This window comes from Chiloscyllium plagiosum, unplaced genomic scaffold (genome assembly GCF_037043375.1).
Source record: "Chiloscyllium plagiosum isolate Xiang-an unplaced genomic scaffold, Cpla_swu_hap1 HiC_scaffold_10, whole genome shotgun sequence".
Classification (NCBI taxonomy): Eukaryota; Metazoa; Chordata; class Chondrichthyes; order Orectolobiformes; family Hemiscylliidae; genus Chiloscyllium; species Chiloscyllium plagiosum.
The window spans coordinates 109,370,191-109,389,665 of record NW_028270148.1 but is presented as its reverse complement, the minus strand read 5'-3'; the positions used below and the strand labels follow the sequence as shown (position 1 = coordinate 109,389,665).

Sequence of the window (19,475 nt, the reverse complement as noted above, 5' to 3'; positions counted from 1 at the left end):
CAATGTTAATTTGACTGAGTAGCTGAAAGACCAGCCATCCCAGCCCTACAGATGAAGAAACCCAGCTCACTGGCATCTGTCTTGGTTCCTTTGCTAGCAATCGAATTGCTTTGTTTATTTTGCAGTGGGGCTTCAGTTATTGGTCTGGCTATCAAGGTAACCAGGGAGATGTTTTCTCACTATATTCCCTCTCTCAATGCTGATTGCTCATGATAAATTGTCACCTGCATCCCTTTGACACAAAGGATTTAGTTATGCCCTTCAAAGACAATTTGTTCAATCAAGTCCTGTCATCAATAAGTGGTGTGTAAGTTATGAATATCTGGGAACTGTTGTATTAAATATACAAGAAAGCATATTATTGTAAATGCTGATATTTGGATTACGTTTATCTTAATCTTTCAAACTTGCTCTGCAGATCATGCATTTGTTGAGCAGCGCAAAGACAATATAGAAATGTCAAGAAAATGCACTGTTTATCAGCAACTCCATTATTTTGTCCCAGGAAATGTTTCCTTCGACATTACTCTCTCCTGTCCAGGTTAGAAACAAGCAACAATACATCCAATGGCTTATTCATTACTTTTCTCTACCTGATGCCAAGCAACGGGTCTCACATACAGTGGGAAACTGCTCCCATTTTCCATAGGCAACAACATATAGTTTGCAGTATTTCTATACTGTTTTCCAGGCTTTTTAAACTTTATTTGAAAAGACTTCCTGAAGCAGCAAACACTAAGTCCTATTTGCTTAGGGTCATTTATTTTAATGTTTCATACCATGCCTGCTTATCATCATTGAATTTCAAAACAATAATGATTTCCATTTGATTCTGAGCAATTTATCCAGCTTTATGTCATAAACGACTCTGTTTAACATCAAACACAAAGCCAAAGCAACTCAGGTTTCATAACACTGACATCAGTTTAATCTGAAAATGTAATTAACTTACTCCATCATTCGCCACATAATTATGATCATGAGTGTTTTATTTTTCATCTCTATTTGTACAATGCTATCTTTTCAATCTTTAACCTCATGATCAATGCAACACAAGCAGGATTCTGCTGAGGCTGGGAAATAAAAACAGAATAAAATCAGAAATATTCAGGAGGTTAGGCAGCATCTGTGGGAAAAGTAACAGAGTTCCTATTTCAAATCGGAGATCTGCCTGTTTGTAGAGTCACAGACTCCCTACAGCATGGAAGGAGGCCGTTTAGCCCATCGAGTCCACACTGACTCTCTGAAGAGCATCCCACCCAGACCCATCCCCTCAATCTATAACCCCGCATTTTCCATGGCTAACCCACCTAACGTGCACATCCCTGAACACTTTGGGCAAATTTCCCATGGCCAATCCACATGACTTGCACATTTTTGGACTGTGGGAAGAAACCGGAGCACCTGGCAGAAACCCACACAGACATGGGCAGAATGTGCAAGCTCCACACAGACAGTTGCCCAAGGATGGAATCGAACCCAGGCTCCTGTCAGGCAGCAGTGCTAACCCCTTAGCCACTGTGTCACCCTTGCCTTGGAACTGGAAGAAGTTTTACAATGAACAATATAGAAATAAAAAAGCGGTTCAATAATCAGTTCTGAAGAAGAGTCACTGAACTTGAAACAATTTCGCTCCACAGATGCAGAGTTTCATCAGCACTGCTTTCATGTGTGTCACTCAGTCACAACTTGCACTGTGGGAGTTTGCCGCATCCAAGCATATTTTATAACAGCATCAGGTCACAAGTAATTGCTCCATCTGAATGTGATACTTCTGAGCCTTACACTACTGCGAAAAAACAGAGTCCCAATGCAGGAGCAGCCATTAATTATGGTCGCTGTGATCTATCTATGCACATGACATGACGTCACATTACAGTCAGAAACACACACTCATAATGTGACAAGGGAAAAAAAGTAGTCACTGGGTTATATACTTTCGTTAGTATGGCAGTATATCTTTAAGAGACAGGGTCATGATATTATCACTGTATCACAGCATGTGACCTAAGGGCATGTCACATATAGATGGGGTGGTTAAAAAGGCATTCAGCAAGCTTGCCTTTATTACTCACTCCTTTGAGTATAGGGGTTGGGAAGTTGCATTGAGGTTATACAGGACATTGGTGAGACTTCTTCTGGAATACCGTGTCCAGTTCTGGTCACCTAGTTCTAGGAAGGATATTATAGAGCCACTGAAGGTTCAGAAGAGATTTACCAGGATGTTGCCAGGTATGGAAGGTTTGAGCTATAGATTAAGGACGGATAGGCCAGAACCTTTTTCACTGCAGCATTGGAGGTTGAAAGGTGACTTAATAGAGGTTTATAAAGTCATGAGGTGTACATACAGGATTAATGGTTGGTGTCTTTTCTCTAGGATGGGGAACTTCCAGACTAGGGCACACATTTTTAAGATGAGAGGAGAGCCACTGAAAAAGACATGAGAGGCAAAGTTTTTACAGGGTGATTTGTGTGTGGAATGAACTTCCCAACGAAGTGGACACAGTTGTGGACACAGTTGCAATATTTAAAAAACACTTATATAAAGACGTCAATAGGAAAGGTTTGGAGGAGCAGATAGGTGGGGCTAGTTAGTTTAGGATTATGGTTGGCATGGACTGGTTGGACCGAATGGTCTGTTTCTGTGCTGTACGACTCTATGACTATATGCCATCTTACCTGAGATCACCTGAAGCATGACGTGCTACTTGATGCATGCTGGTCAATGTAACTTAATAGCTTGATGTTAGACAAGTCACACATGAGAGTGTAATGTTTGCATGCAACAGCTAGATGCAACAAAGGTCTGCTGGATTCTTTAGCTTAAACCGTCCAGTTTCTTACGTTATGAGTGGTAACAGAAACATTGCCAAAACTGGGAAAACATCTTGTGCAAAACCCCAACAGTAGTGACTGGAAAAGACAATTTTTAAAAACCACTGCTTCCAAAAACTAACAGAGACGGGATAGCTATTGCCTGTGTGAAACACCAGAGGGAATTACAGAGAGTGAGATTGTGACAATAGGATAAAAAGCTAAACCAACTCTTACTGTTCCAGAACATTCTTCCAAATGACTCTTTATTTCCTTTGGACCTGGAACAGCGCAACATAGTACAGGCCTTTCAGACCTCGATGCTGTGCTGACTTTTCATTCTACTCTAAGATCAAACCAACTGACATACCCTTCATTTTACTATCATCCATGTGCCTGTCCAAGAGTCACTTATCTGTTCCTAATGTATCTGACTCTACAAACATACCTTTATTGTTTGCTATGGTTATGAGTTTGAAAGAATTACTCTGATGGCGCTCATCGGCCTTGTGGTACCATTGGTCAAAAACACAGCCACAAAAAATAACAATGTGGGCTGGACATGTGATCATCATGTTAAAAAAAAAACAGAACAAGGAGCTCTGGATTACTAGCCCTCTCTTGCCTCCTCTTCATACAGAAACGGTAAAGTCACCATAGTCTTTCCAGACCAAAAGGCTGCTCTCTCACCGGAGAGAGGTGACTGGTGGTGATTTAATCTGAGGATCACCAGGCCTCGGGAGGGGAAGGACAATAGACAATAGACAGTAGGTGCAGGAGTAGGCCATTCTGCCCTTCGAGCCTGCACCACCATTCATTATGATCATGGCTGATCATCCTCAATCAGTATCCTGTTCCTGCCTTATCTCCATAACCCTTGATTCCACTATCCTTGAGAGCTCTATCTAACTCTTTCTTAAACAAATCCAGAGACTGGGCCTCCACTGCCCTCTGGGGCAGAGCATTCCACACACCCACCACTCTCTGGGTGAAGAAGTTTCTCCTCACCTCTGTCCTAAATGGCCTACCCCTTATTTTTATCTGTGTCCTCTGGTTCGGGACTCACCCATCAGCGGAAACATGTTTCCTGCCTCCAGAGTGTCCAATCCTTTAATAATCTTATATGTCTCAATCAGATCCCCTCTCAGTCTTCTAAACTCAAGGGTATACAAGCCCAGTCGCTCTAATCTTTCAACATAAGATAGTCCCGCCATTCCAGGAATTGGCCTTGTGAACCTACGCTGCACTCCCTCAATAGCCAGGACTGTTCTTCCTGGCAACTTCGCCAATGCAGGAATAGAACCCACATCACTCTGTGCTGTAAACCAACAGCCCAGCCAACTGAGCTAACCAACCTTTCTGAGAGACCTTTACCTCATGCAACACATAAAGAGGAATTTGTGCCTCAACGCTGTGTTTACTGTTTGGTGAAGCAACCCAGATAGTCCAACCCACCTGCTCTTATCCCATAGCCCAACAAAATTTTTTCCACTTTAAATACTCATCCAATTCCCTTTTTGAAAGTTACCACTGGCAGATAGTCATAGAAACATACAGATTTGCAGCACAGAAACAGACCTTTTGGTCTAACTCATCCATGCCGACCAGATATTCTAAATTAATCTAGTCACATTTACCAGCACTTGGTCCATATCCCTCTAAATACGTCCTATTAACATACCCATCTAGATGCCTTTTAAATGCTGTCATTGTACCAGACTCCACCATTTCATCTGGCAGCTCATTCGTACCACCGTCTGTGTGAAAACGTTGACCATTAGGTCCCTTTTAAATCTTTCCTCTCTCATTCTAAACCAACCTTTTGGCAACCTTTTCCCAGTTTTGGCAATGTTTCTGCTACCACTAATAATGTAAGAAACTGGACAGGTTAAGCTAAAGAATCCCTGTAGTTCTGGACTCCCCAAGCCCAGATAAAAGGCCTTGTTTATTTACCCTATCCATGCCCCTCATAATTTTAGAAACCTCTATAAGGTCACCCCTCAGCCTCTGATGCTCCAGGGAAAACAGCCCCAGCCTGTTCAGCCTCTCCCTGTAGCTCAAATCCTCCAACCCTGGCAACATCCTTGAAATTCTTTCCTGAACCCTTTTAAGTTTCACAACATCCTTCTTATAGGACGGTGACCAGAATTGCATGCAATATTCCAAAAATAGCCTAACCAATGTCCTGTATAGATTCAACATGACCTCCCAACTCCTGTACTCAATGCTCTGACTTAGAAACATCGAAAACAGGAATAGGCCATTTGGCCCTTCGAGCCTGTTCCACCATTCAATAGGATTATGGCTGAATTCAACTCAGTTCTCACTTTCTCCCTGTGGCCTTTGATCCCTCTAGTCCTATGACTTATATTTAACTCCTTTTCATGAAAATATTCAATGTTTTGCATCAACTGCTCTTTGTGGCAAAGAATTCCACAGGCTCACTGCTCTCTGGGTGAAGACATTTCTCCTCCATACGTTCAGATTGTGAGCCCAAGGTTCTGGACTCCCTAGTTATTGGGCATATCCTTCCTGTGTTTACCCTGTCTAGCCCTGCTTCTGCAGCTACTGAGTCCTGGGTGGGACTTGAACCCCCCCCCCACCCCGATGTCTGGCTCAGAGATAGTGAAGCGATTCAGTGCTCGACAAGACCTCACCCACCCTCCACACTGCTATATTTTAAAACATCTCAAATGTTTTTGGTTTAATGATCCCTTATCATCGCAGATTCCACATCTAAATAATAACACTACCAAATGTTTATTATATGGAAGTGCTGCATGTAAATAATATTTTTATGAAGGTAGAGCACAGTTTTGCCCTTTGAGTTGGGGAATTCGTAGAAACATAGTAATTAAGAACAGAAGTAAGCCATTCAGCCCTGCGGGTCTGCTCCACCATTCAATACGATCATGGATGATCACTTAACTCAGTATGCTGTTCCTGCTTTCTGGGGCACAGTATTTCACATGCTCACTACTTTCCAGATGCATGAACTCGGAGGTGATTCTCAGAATCTGTTTTCCTCGCCCTTTCTGGATCACGACAACTTGCTTCATACAGTGGACAAACCTCAGATTTATAGCCTCAAAATGTAGAGCCAGGCGCAGATTTGAGCGCAACAATCAGAAATCCACAACCGTTTGACAGAGCTTTCCTTTGGAAAAGGCAGCCTCTATGCTGAATCTAAAAAGCATCTAATAGCAACTGTTTACATTACGCAGTTCTCGGTAGCAATGCCTAAATTAGTACAAGATTCAGTTCCTGGATATAGAGCTTTTTATCTTCATATCTAAGATTAGAATCTTTTTGCTATTCTAGGCACTGCTGCTAAGTATTGGATTGAGGAACCCAGCGACTAACAGATACCTTAGAACACAGTGATCCTTTGGCTTAATTGTTACTAACAAATATAAGACCATCAATAACCAAAAGTATCCTCTTAGTTGCAAATAATAATGCACATTTCAACATGTTAGACAGCAAAGCCAGAAAATCGTAATGCCAATTTTCAGTATTTTGTTAAAATTTTGAATTGATCACCAGATTACAAACACAGAAAGACAAATCAAAAAGATTTGCGACAATGAGGGGTTTCTGTTCCACGGGCAGTTCAGGGAAATATGGGCTACTTACCTTGAAGATTAACAAAGGTGTTCTAAGCTCTGAGAGATCTTGACAGGATAGATGGCGAGGAAGAGATTGGTAGAAGGTCTGGGAGCGAGAAAGAACAGAATTTGAATGATTCGCAAAAGGAGCAACAGCTACTTTAGGGAAAATTTATTTTCATGCAGGAGGTGGGCACAACCCTGGAAAGCACTGCCTGACTGTGTGGTGGAAGGGGTGACATGACAGCGGTAACGGAATGAGCACATGAAGAGAGAAGAATTTGCGGGGTGAAGGGGAAAAGGTGCTAGGAGTGGGACAAAGTCTCTTCTCTCGCTGAAGACTGAAATAACCGCCTTCTGTGCTACAACTCCAATTTATAGAATAAACCTTCCAAATGAAACATCCTTATTCCCAGGCAACCTTACTTCCAATCGTCACAGCTCACATGAAATACCGGCAAACCAGTTAAATCAGACAGGTAAAGTACATAAACACAACATCAATACCTTTATCTGTACCACAATTATTGATTTGCATTCAATCAAAAAATAAATTAGAGCACAATTTGTCCTGCAATTTCTCTCCCACGTAGATTCTGCGATAGACTGGCAGTGTTCAGTATGTTCAAGATGTTCTATTGTGTGTGTGTATACCCTACTCTGGCACTGGTTTTTATGCTGTGCAGGTGCTACCTGCTGACTCCCTGCCAAATACTAAATAAATTGAAGTGCGTTCAAATCTGGTTTTGAACACATTTCTTTCTGAATATTATATCCCCTTTTAATCTCAAAGCTGCTAAAAATATCCAAACATGTATTTGCAGTTGTAATGAAGCACAAGCGCGTCTTGCACACAGTCCTTAACGATGAAGACAGATTTCAAACCCCTTTCTCCTCAAAACTCACTCAAGGTCAGAAAGGACCATAGATCAACCCATCACAAACATATTTATCAGCTTACAAATGTCATACAGCAGCCTGGTGACACAAGATCCAACCCAGACAGAAAGGAAATAGCTGCAGTTCTTAGTTGTTTAATATCAAACAGACCAAATATTTTTGGATTAACAAGGGTAAAGCTAAGAGAAAAGACTATGCTGCTACCAAATGCATGCTTGGTGCGTGAGAATTCACAGGAGTGTAGCAATGGAAACGTGCAGCAGTCTTATCTCCCATCAGCACCTTCGATCGAGAGACACAGCCCACATGTTCTATTCAGGAAGGTGGCAAATTAAAATTACTATTGCAAACTTAAATCAGAGTTGAGGGGAAACTACTTCTCCCAAAGGGTTGTGAATCTGTGGCATTCCCTACCCCAAAGTACGGTGGGTGCTGGGACAGTGAGTAAATTTAAAGAGGAGTTAGACAGATTTTTAATTGGTAATTGGTTGAAGGGCTAAGGGGGGAAGGTACGAAAATGGAGGCGAGGAGCATATCAGCCATGATCGAACGGCGAAGTAGACTCGATTGGGCCGAATGGCCTAATTCTGCTCCTCTATCCAATGAACTTACGTGGTATCTGACAGCGATCCACTGCACACAGAGCAATTCCCCTGCTACTCATTTCCACTCCCACCATTTCTCACATTTATTATTTTTATTAACTTCTTATTTCCCCCACCATATCATCAGTGTTTCTGATGAAAATACAAAAGTTTACAAGCACAGTGCACGTAACACCAAAAGTGAGGAAGAGTAGGAAGAGCATTTTTCATATTTACATTACATGCTCCAACTATACTTTATTATTTCATGGGATGTGGATTGTGCTGTCTGGACCAGTATTTATTGCTGATTCCTAAATGTCCTTAACCTGGGTAGCTTGCTTCAGAGGAGAGTTAAGAGTCAACTACACTGCTGTCGGCCTGGAATCTGATGTAGAGGAGACCAAACAAGAATGGCAGATTTCCCTTTTTTAAGGGACATTGGTGAGGCAGATGGGTTTTTAAGAACAGCAATTACCAGGTCCCCATTAGGCCAGCTTTTCTTTTAATTCAAATTTCACAATCGGCCCACCTTGGCATCTGAACCGACATGCCCAAAACTTTAGTTTGGGGTCCTTGATTACTTAGGAGAAAGTGAGGACTGCAGCTGCTGGAGATCAGTATCAAAAAGTGTGGTGCTGGCCAAACACAGCCAGTCAGGCAGCATCCAAGGAGCAGGAGAGTTGAGGTTTCAGGCATAAGATCTTCATCAGGATTGTGACTTATGCCCGAAATGTTGACTCTCCTGTTCCTCAGATGCTGCCTGACCGGCTGTGTTTTGCCAGCACCACATTACTTGACTTTGGATCTGGATTACTTGCCCAATGAGATTACCACTACATCACTGCACAATCAAAACACCATTCTACACAGTTTCAGAGTCTGTGACAGCATAGAACCAACACTGCTAACTAATCCGTCACTACATCCCGAAAGGTTAACTCTGATTGCTCTCCACCGATGCTGCCAGACCTGCTGAGTTTTTCCAGGAACTTCTGCTTTTGTTTCTGCTAACTAACAGTTGGGATGATGGGCTCACGGATTGGACCAGGGTGCACCTCAGGGCTGCTCACTTGCTCTGTTAGTGGATGGCTGCATACCCTCAGCATCCATACTTTCTCTTAGCATGACAAATGTTAGCACATTAGTGGTAACTCAAAACTCAAGGTACTGCCACATTGTTGCATTCTTTAGCACGTGCGTTTATACACACACACACATACATGCATGCAGACAAATACACAGACACACATTCACACATGAGGGCACACACACACATGCACATAAACACATGCACAGAGCCACATACATACGTACAGATACATTCACACACTCATGCACACAGAGGCACACACATGCGCAGAGACACATGCATGCACAGACACAGACACACAGAGTCATACACACGTGTGCGCACACACACACGGACACAAACATACAGAGATATATACACACACTCACTGGGTTAGGATTAGCCATTAGAGGTGCAAGAAAAGTGACAGCCTCTGATGCAATTACAGACTATAACTGTCTCAAGCAGCTTTTAATAAGCAAAAAGATTATGATGTAAAACTCTGACACTGGCATTATTGCCTGTCTTACTAATATCACTGAAAAATATGTAACAAATGGAATTCTTTCCATGAATATGTGGGTCTGGCTTAGGGGTCAATGATGCATATGGCCCAGCTGTGTTTGTAACTTCAATGAGTTACAATTACTGTCTCCACCAATTTTAAAAGATGCCCCGGCTTAAAACTCCCATCTTGGCAAAGAAATGATAATGATTAGCCAACTACATTACCATCCATTTGCATATGGCCAGTTACAGTGCATTAACTGCTGTGTTTATTTCGGCCAGAAACAGCGATCGAGTTCCCGAGATTTAGTACCATAGTTCTAATGACTGCACAGTGGTGTAAGGTATCTTGCCAACAGACCCAACAAAGATGACAATCCTCCATCAAAGGCAGGTACTTCCAGGCCACCAGAACAGAATTCGCTGAAATGTCAGTAAAACTTGCAGAATGCTACGGTTTCCTGGTTTGCAGCACCTCAATTACAGCTCATTAATAAATCCTATTATTTCCTTACGCTCCAGTTCTCCGGATGTCGTAGTGTCACTGTTTTGACTGCCTTCCAAACCACTGACCACCAGTACCCAGAAGGACAAGGGCAGCTGGTACACTGGAGCACCACCACTTACAAGTTGCCCTCCAGGACCCTCACCAATGTTCTGTGCTCTATGCACACCAAGCAGAGTGCCAACTCCGTGCTAACACACTCACGCCCCATTCTCTGGTTGTTGCCGCACATGGGCCCTGGAGATCTGTGCAACAGCTGGAGAAAGTAGAGAGGATGTAGCCACGCACAATCCTTAAATGTATCGCATTCCTTCAGTGTCAGTCAGAATCCTGGAATCCTCTAACACCACTGCCAGGAGTTCACAACAGCGATTCAGGAAGGCAGCTCACAACCACCTTCTCAAGGGGAATTAGGGAAAAGCAATAAGTGTTAGCTCAACACTCCCCATAAAGTAATAAAATATGTCTGTGTTACTGTGCTCAGCAGGCAGACTTGTTCACAAACAATACACTAGTTATCAATAATCGGGACTGTATAATGCATTCAAGGATGGGCCCCTATATTAAATTACTTCTTTTAAAATTATTCTTTTGTGGGATGTGGGCATTGCTGATAAGACCAGGACGCATTGCCCATCTCTAGTTGAAATGAAAGGTGTATTCACCCATTTAAGAGTCAATGAGATTGCTGTGGATCTCGAATCGCATGTCAACCAGACTGGGTAAGGGTGGCAAGATGTTTGTGAACCAGATAGCAAGCATGATGACAACGACGGAGACAACTTCCTATTTCGAACTGAATTTATCTTCCACAAGCTTAAATCCCACTGTGGGATCTGAAACAGCATCCGCAGCACACTAATCTGCACCTCTGGCCTAACAGTCCAGTGATATTGCCACCACATCACCATCTCCACCCTCACTACGTCAGCAATCATCTTATCGAATCAAGCCACAGGCTCCTGGCTTAAGTACAGAGTCAAGAAACTTCAGAAGTTACTGAAATGTGTACTTTTTCATTTCTCAATGTTTTGAGGTGAAAATTCATCGCAAACATTACCCTGTCAAGGCATTCACCCCCTGAGTGTGACCCTTCATTTTGCATCAATAAGGTATCATGTTATGTGTCCACCCTTTGTTTTCTGTTTGCTGCTACATTACGGAGAAAGTGAGGGCTGCAGATGCTGGAGATCAGAGCTGAAAATGTGTTGCTGGAAAAGCGCAGCAGGTCAGGCAGCATCCAAGGAACAGGAGAACCGACGTTTCGGGCTTATGCCCGAAACGTCGATTCTCCTGTTCCTTGGATGCTGCTTGACCTGCTGCGCTTTTCCAGCAACACATTTTCAGCTGCTGTTACATTACATCAAACAATGGCAGGGAGTCTACATTTATTAAGAATGCTGCAAACATATAAATGCAAAATGAAATATGCCGTGAACAGGTATTGATTTAACAAACAGGTGCCATAATCAGGTTTACTCTTGGGAGTCCTTAGCCAATGGGTATAGCTCAAATAACACTCAAGAAACTTGACACCATCCTGGTTAAAGCAGCACAGTTAAAGCTGCACTCCATGTAAGCCTATCACCGTTCACCTCCTTCATACCAAAGCATAGTAGCAGTTGTGTGTACCATCTACTGGATGCACTGCAGCAACTTACCAGTAACTGAACCTGTAAACTCTACGATACAGGAGCCTCGATGATGCGAACACCTCAAACAGGGGAGTGTTTGTTCGGATAATCGAATGCTGGATAACACAGTTTAGCCAAGCACTGGGGCCTTTCGATCTTGTCCGGATCATCCAAGATTCGGATAATCGAATGCCGGATAATCAAGGTTCCTCTGTACCTAGAATCTCAAAGGTAGCCGATGTATCGGAACCACTGCCAACTGAAGGCTCCCCTCCAACCGGAGCCAAGGATTCGAGCAAGGCAGTCAGCACTACTGAAAGCAGGACCATGAGACAGATTCTCATCTCCTTTCGGCATTCCATGTTCCCTCAGTGAAACCAGGAAAAATACAAGACTAAAAATTTTATTCGGAATATGTTTGGAAATGAATGCGGTGGCCGTACTGGAGTGCCATCCTGAGGCATCCAAGATGAGCCGGACCAGTTTGCGTCATTCATAAAGTTTGACTGGATTTTCCCTCTGGGACCCCAGTTCACTCCGCAGTCCCGCTAAAAAACACTACCCCTTTCCTGCATGCAGACGCAAACTGTCCTTGCATTTCTTCTCTTGTCCCACACACTCCTTGCAGGTGATGCATCAATTTACTTGTACACCTTACAACCGATAACACTGCCTTCACAGCTGATGGACGGGGCTTCCTCTACATTGGGGCCACCACACACAGATTGGGTTACCACTGTGCAGAACAGCTTCACTCTGTCCGCAAGCCGAACACCAGGTTTCCAGTGCCGTGCCCGTTTAATTCTCTGCCTTGTTCTCACATTGACATTTCTGTCCTCAGCTGACTGCACTGTTCCAGTGAGGCTTCGTGTGAGCATCAGGAACAGCATCTCATCTTTCACTTTGACACTTCAGAGCCTTCTGAACTGCACAGTGAGTTCAATAATTTCAGACTGTCAAACTTTGTCCCCATTTTATTCCTCACTTTTTTCATTGTTTCAGTTTCTTTCTCTCTTTCTCAGCCAACAGCACCCACTCTAGGCACATCTTTGGTTTCTTTGCTTGCCCCACCTCCACTCCCTTTTGCCCCAGGATGTTTAACTGCTCGTAAATGGGTAGCACAGTGGTTAGCACTGCTGCCTCACAGCGCTAGGGACCTGGGTTAGATTCCAGCCTCGGCTGACTGTGTGGAGTTTGCACATTCTCTCCGTGTCTGCATGGGTTTCCTCCAGGTGCTCTAGCTTCCTCCCACAGTCCAAAGGTGTGCAGGTTTGGTGGATTGGCCACGCTAAATTCCCCATAGTGTTCAGGGATGAGTAGGGTAGATGGGGTAGCTATGGGAAAGGCAGTGTTATTGGGATGGGTCGGGGTGAACTGCACTTGGGAGGGTTGGTGTAGGTCTGATGGACCAAATGGCCTGCTTCCACACTGTAGTGTTATGAAATGGAGTAAATTCTCCTGCTTAATTTAAATCAGCAACACAGAAAAGATTAATCCTGTGCAGTAATCTGTAAAAATCAAGAGGTCATGAACTATTTAAAGTAAAAATTAACTTTATTTCTTAAAGTATAACAGAGAATAATTAACTAACAACTATTTACAACTCCCTCCTCTAACCTATCTTTTAACCTTTCCATTTATAATATTAGTCCGATAAAGCCCTCTGATTAAGATTTACCAAAAATTTAAGTTTTCAAAACCAGCCAGTTGTTGGATCTTCTGTTTAGATCTTCCTGTGTCATCTTCTTCTTAGGGATTATGCCTCACAGGTCACGGATCGATTAAGGTACCTTTAAGCGAGTTATTTTTCAGGCAGTCTCTACATGCTGGTGGCCTGGCAGTTCTCTTCCCAACTGTTCAATTTTCCCCGGTCTTATATCCCCAAAGCATCGGGTTGTGTCACTGGCTCTTAAGATTGCCAATATACTAGACTCAAACATGATTTGAATTTGTCATTTTTCGGGGTATAAACTGATTGGACTAATTCCAATCTTTTTGTCATTTCTAGACAACTAGCTGATCTAGCTTTTGACCAAGTCTTACATTGTTACCTTATTGAGAACACTTTGTCAGCTAGTTCTGATAGCTTCTAACGCTCTTAAAGGTACAGTACACCCACATCTTCATAATAATCGGGATTCTAAATTTTTGTCTTTGTCCCAGATTTCCAATGCTCGTCGTTCTTCGTTTTATCTGAGTTTGCATTTCTCTTGAACTACAGTCTCTGGTTCTTCAGCATTGCTGAGATGCCATTATTATTACCGCCAAATCGTGTATAGTGTTCCTTTAATGGAAGTTACATTTTGCAGATTCTGGAAACCCAGAGCAAAACAAATGAAACACTGGGAAAAGCTCAGCGGGTTTGGTGGGAGGGAAAAAAAATACCAAACGTTACCTCCGAAGAAGAGTCAGGATGGACTGAAACATTATCTCTGTTTCTCTCTCAACAAATGCTGCCAGACTTGCTCTGCTGGGCTTTCCAGTGCTTTTCTATTGTCATGTACAAAACATAAGGTGGGACTTGACTTAACATTAATTACAATGCTGCCCACTCAGTAAGCTGCTCCGTCAATTCAATGATTTCAATGTGTAGGTGGCATGAACCTCACTGTTTGGACTGGACTGGAGCAGGTATGTGAGGGAGCCTACAGCAATAGAAGCCACCACACCACTTAAATGTAGCCTGCACCTCTCCTAGGGACTCTGCACTGTGGTTACCGTGAGTGCTGGCAGTGGGGGAGAGGTGACTCGGTCCTGGAACGGAGTGCATGGCAATTGGAAAATGATACAGCGGGGAGTAATGTGGGCGGTTCGGCAGACCCTCCTCAACGCAATGTTCGCCCAGAAAGGCGAGGTCAAGAATCAAGCTCTGGGCCTTTGCAAATGAAACCTCCAGTGGAGCAGGTTGAGAGGTGACCTTACAGAGGTCTATAAGCACGGTGGTTCAGTGGTTAGCACTGCTGCCTCACAGCACCAGGGTCCCAGGTTCAATTCCAGCCTCTGGCAACTGTCTGTGTGGAGTTTGCACATTCTCCCCGTGTCTGCGTGGGTTTCTTCCGGGTGCTCCGGTTTCCTCCCACAGTCTAAAGATGTGGTTAGGTGAATAGGCCATGCTAAACTGCCCGGAGTGTTAGGTGCATTAGGGAAATGGGACTGGGTGGGTTACTCCAAGGAGGATCGATGTGGATTTGTTGGGCCGAAGGGCCCGTTTCCACACTGTAGGGAATCTAATCTAATCTAAAAGATCATGAGGGGTTCAGATAAGGTGAATGGCAGGTGTCTTTCCCTGACACTTCATGACTCGGGGACATATTTTTAAGGTGAGATAAGAAAGATTTAACAAAGACAACGTTTTTTATACAGACAGCGGTTCGTGTGTAGAATTAAGGTGCACAGGGAGTGGTGGATGCAGGTGCAGTTACAATGTTTGAAAGACATTCAGGTAAGTACATGAATAAAAAAGATTTGGAGGGAAAGGGACCAGGCGCAGGCAGGTAGAACCAGTCTAGTTTTGGGATTATGGTTGGCATGGACTGGTTGGACTGAAGGGTCTGTTTCTGTATTGTATGCCTCTATGAATCTAAGATGCTCAATGGCCTCCCATGAGTAGTTAAGATCATTGAATAGGCACATGCTACAGTTGTCATTCGGAGCTCCAAGGGAACTCACAGACTCTAGAAAAAGAGGGAAATAGTTTCAGTTTCACACTCAACCCACGACAGGTTCTCTTGGTACTTTCTTTAGATTACTTACAGTGTGGAAACAGGCCCTTCGGCCCAACAAGTCCACACCACCCCGCCGAAGCGCAACCCACCCATACCCCTACATTTACCCCTTACCTAACACTACGGGCATTTTAGCATGGCCAATTCACCTGACCTGCACATCTTTTTGGATTGTGGGAGGAAACCGGAGCACCCGGAGGAAACCCACGCGGATACGGGGAGAACGTGCAAACTCCACACAGTCAGTCACCCGAGGCGGGAATTGAACCCGGATCTCTGGTGCTGTGAGGCAGCAGTGCTAACCACTGTGCCACCGTGCCGTACTTTCTGGCTCATCAGGCTCCTGTAATTCAATTGTCTCCTTTGACAAATTAAGGGAGGCACAGTGGTTAGCACTGCTGCCTCACAGTGCCAGGGACCTGGGTTCGATTCTCAGCTTGGACGACTGTCTCTGTGGAGTTTGGACATTCTCCCCCTGTCTGCGTGAGTTTCCTCCAGATGTTCCAGCTTCCACCCACAATCCAAAGATGTGCAGGTTAGGTAAATTGGCCAGGCGAAATTGCCCCATTGTGTTCAGGGATGTGTAGGTTAGGTGCATTAGTTAGGGAATGAAGGGAAGGGGAATGGGTTTGGTGAGTTACTCTTCGGAGGGTCAGTGTGGACTTGTTGGGCCGAAGGGCCTATTTCCATACTGTTGGGAATCTAATCTAATCTAAATTTGGATGTGTGTGCGCGCATCAGACCAGATAACCCAGCCATTGCTATTTATAATTCAAATTTCTTTCCGAATAATTTGCAAAATTTTGCATTCCAATTGCCTACAACAAGCACTTGAAAAGCAGCCTGGATTGAATCCGATGAGCCTGGATTGAATCCGATGAGTAATTTGACACAGACACTCCTATTTGTCACACTGAATGGTATCTTTCCAAGATCCTTTAAGCACGGCAAAAACTGGACAGCTGAGTAACATTTCAATTCACATTTGTGTCTTATCGGCAATTGTGCTTTGAAGAGCAGTCGAGTGCAAAGACAGTTTGGTTAGCAAACACCAAAAGTAGAAATACCATCCTGGTTGTTAGCTTGAGAAGCAGTCCCCCTGTTCCTTGGTCCTGTACTCTTTAGCCACAGCTAGAGTACTGTCTGCAGTTCTGGAATCCACATTACAGGAGGGATATGTTTGTACTGGAGAGGGTGCAGAGGAGATTTACCAGGATGTTGCTTGGCTTGGAGAATTGCACTTAGGAAGGGAGATTGGATAGAACAGGGTTGTTTTTCTTAGAGCAGAAAAGTTTGAGAGCTGTAAAATTTTGAGAGGTGTAGATAGGGTAGACAGGAAATAATCTTTCCCCTTGGTGGAGAAAAGTTTGAGAGCTGTAAAATTTTGAGAGGTGTAGATAGGGTAGACAGGAAATAATCTTTCCCCTTGGTGGAGGGAGCAATGACCAGGGGCAAACAGTTAAAGGGGCAGGAGGTTTAGAGAAAATGTGAGGAAACATCTTTCTCACCCAGAGGGTGGTGGGAATCTGGAACTCACTGCCTGCAAGGGTGGTAGAAACAAAAACCCTCAGAACATTGAAGTAATATTTAGTTGCTCACATGCAATGCCATGGTACACAAGGCTATGGGCCAAGTGCTGGAGAAGAGTGAGGTGATTGTTTTCGACTGGCACAGATTGATGGGCTGCATGGTCTTTTTCTGTGCTGGGGACCTCTATCGTTCTATGTATTTACTTTTACACAGATCCCCATGTTATGGCTAGCTATCAATAAAGGGCTACAACTATGCAGAACAACCAAGTCAATTACACAAACAAAGAACAGAAAACACTGAAAACTATTAACAGGATTAAGGGACTAAATAGAGGTAAAAACAATGACTGCAGATGCTGGAAACCAGATTCTGGATCAGTGGTGCTGGAAGAGCACAGCAATTCAGGCAGCATCCGACGAGCAGCAAAATCGACGTTTCGGGCAAAAGCCCTTCATCAGGAATAAAGGCAGAGAGCCTGAAGCATGGAGACCTGCCTAGCTCTTTTTTCCACCTATCCACTCCACCCTCTCCTCCCTGACCTATCACCTTCATCTCCTCCCCCACTCACCTATTGTACTCTATGCTACTCTCTCCCCACCCCCACCCTCCTCTAGCTTATCTCTCCATGCTTCAGGCTCTCTGCCTTTATTCCTGATGAAGGGCTTTTGCCCGAAACGTCGATTTTGCTGCTCGTCGGATGCTGCCTGAATTGCTGTGCTCTTCCAGCACCACTAATCCAGAATAAGGGACTAAATAGCCTAGTCCCATTCCTTTCTCATACATTCACTCATCAGTCAGTATCGGTGCACTGAGGATATGAGTCAATGTGAAAAGGCTATTGACCCTGGAAGAAATTGTCCATGAATCACATGTAAATCGTACAGCACATGCATACACACACAGACATACACACGCGTGCACACACATAACACACAAACACGCACACACTTTGTTAGCAAATAGTGAAATGTTTACACCACTATCACAAGACAGAAGACATCATGAGAGGAATTAAAGACATGCTTGAATAGTTTGAATAAGGACATGGCAATCACACAAGGAGACATCAAGGCCCTAGGTGTTATAGTCATCGAGATATACAGCACTAAAACAGACCCTTCAGTCTAACTAGTCCTTGCCAACCAGATATCCTATCCTTATCTAGTCCCATTTACCAGCACTTGGCCCATTTCCCTCTCAACCCTTCCTATCCATATACCCACCAGCCTTTTAAATGTTGTAACTGCACTAGCCTCCACCACTTCCTCTAGCAGCTCATTCCATACACGTACCACCGTCTGTGTGAAACAGTTGCCCCTTAGGTCTCTTTTAAATCTTTCCCCTTGCAGCTTAAGCCTCTGCCCTGTAGTTTTGGGCTCCCTGAACACAGGGAAAAGACCTTGTCTATTTACCCTATCCATGCCCCTCATGATTTTATAAACCTCTACAAGGTCAGCCATCAGCCTCCGAGGCTCCAGAGAAAATAGGTGGAGGAGGATAAAATAAAGATTTGCATTTATATAGCTTTTGCATAACCACCATATGTTTTGAAGAGTTTTACAGACAATAACATACTTCTGAAGTGCAGTTGTTGTTGTAATGCATGAAACACCATTCATACACAGCAAACCCCCCACATGCCGCAACCTGATAATAACCGCACACTGTGTTTTCGTAACACTGAGTGAAGGATAAATGATTTGGAGATGCCGGTGTTGGACTGGGGTGTACAAAGTTAACAATCACACAACACCAGGTTATAGTGTTGTGTGATTTTTAACTTAGAAGGATAAATATTGGCCAAGGCACTTGGGACAACTCCCTTGATTTTCTTCAAAACAGTATCTCGGGATCATTAAAAAACAACAGAAGAACTGCAGATGCTGCGAATTAGAAACACAAACAGAAACTGCTGGAAAAGCTCAGCAGGTCTTGCAGCATCTGTGGAGAGAAATCAGAGTTAACATTCCGAATCCAATTCTAAAGAAGCGTCATCGGATGCGAAATATTAATGTTGATTTCTCTTCACAGATGCTACCTGACCTGCTGAGCTTTTCCAGTAACTTCTGTTTTTGTTCATGAGATCATTACATCAGGTTGCGTCCAAAATATGGCACCTCTAACAGTATCGCCCTCTTTCAATACTTCATTTTGTTTTCATGCTCACGCCCTGGAGTGAACCTGGAACCCTGTGACTCAAAAAAGCACTAACAATTAGGGTGGCACGGAGGCTCAGAGGTTAGCACTGCTGCCTCACAGCACCACCAACCTGGGTTCAATTCCAGCTTTGGGTGATTGCCTGTGTGGAGTTTGCACATTTCCCCTGTGTCTGCATGGGTTTCCTCTCACAGTCCAAAGATGTGCAAGTTAGGGTGGATTGGCCATGCTCAATTGCCCATAGTGTTAGATGCATTAGTCAGGGGTAAATACAGGGTAGGGGGGGGGGGTTGGATTGGGGTGGGTTACTCTTTGGACGTTCGGTCTGGGATGAAGGGCCTGTTTCCATACTGTAGGTAATCTAATTGGAAAATAGTTTGCTGCCTTTGTATGATTTATTTGGTGGATGTGGGTGTTACTGGCCACGCCAATATTT

General features: G+C 43.8%; 1 protein-coding gene across 11 annotated transcripts in view; it reads right to left on the bottom strand.

The window, feature by feature from the left end:
* plcb4a (phospholipase C, beta 4a) overlaps positions 1 to 19,475 on the bottom strand; it is a 546,496-nt gene that overhangs the window by 322,593 nt on the left and 204,428 nt on the right. Inside the window, exon 1 of one of the 11 annotated variants that reach the window (XM_087991652.1) lies at positions 6,930 to 6,950. The exons of the other annotated variants lie outside the window; for them this stretch is intronic. The gene's annotated coding sequence lies outside the window, so the exon portion shown is untranslated. Of the gene's footprint in view, positions 1 to 6,929; positions 6,951 to 19,475 lie in introns of those variants that run through there. 11 annotated transcript variants of the gene reach the window in all.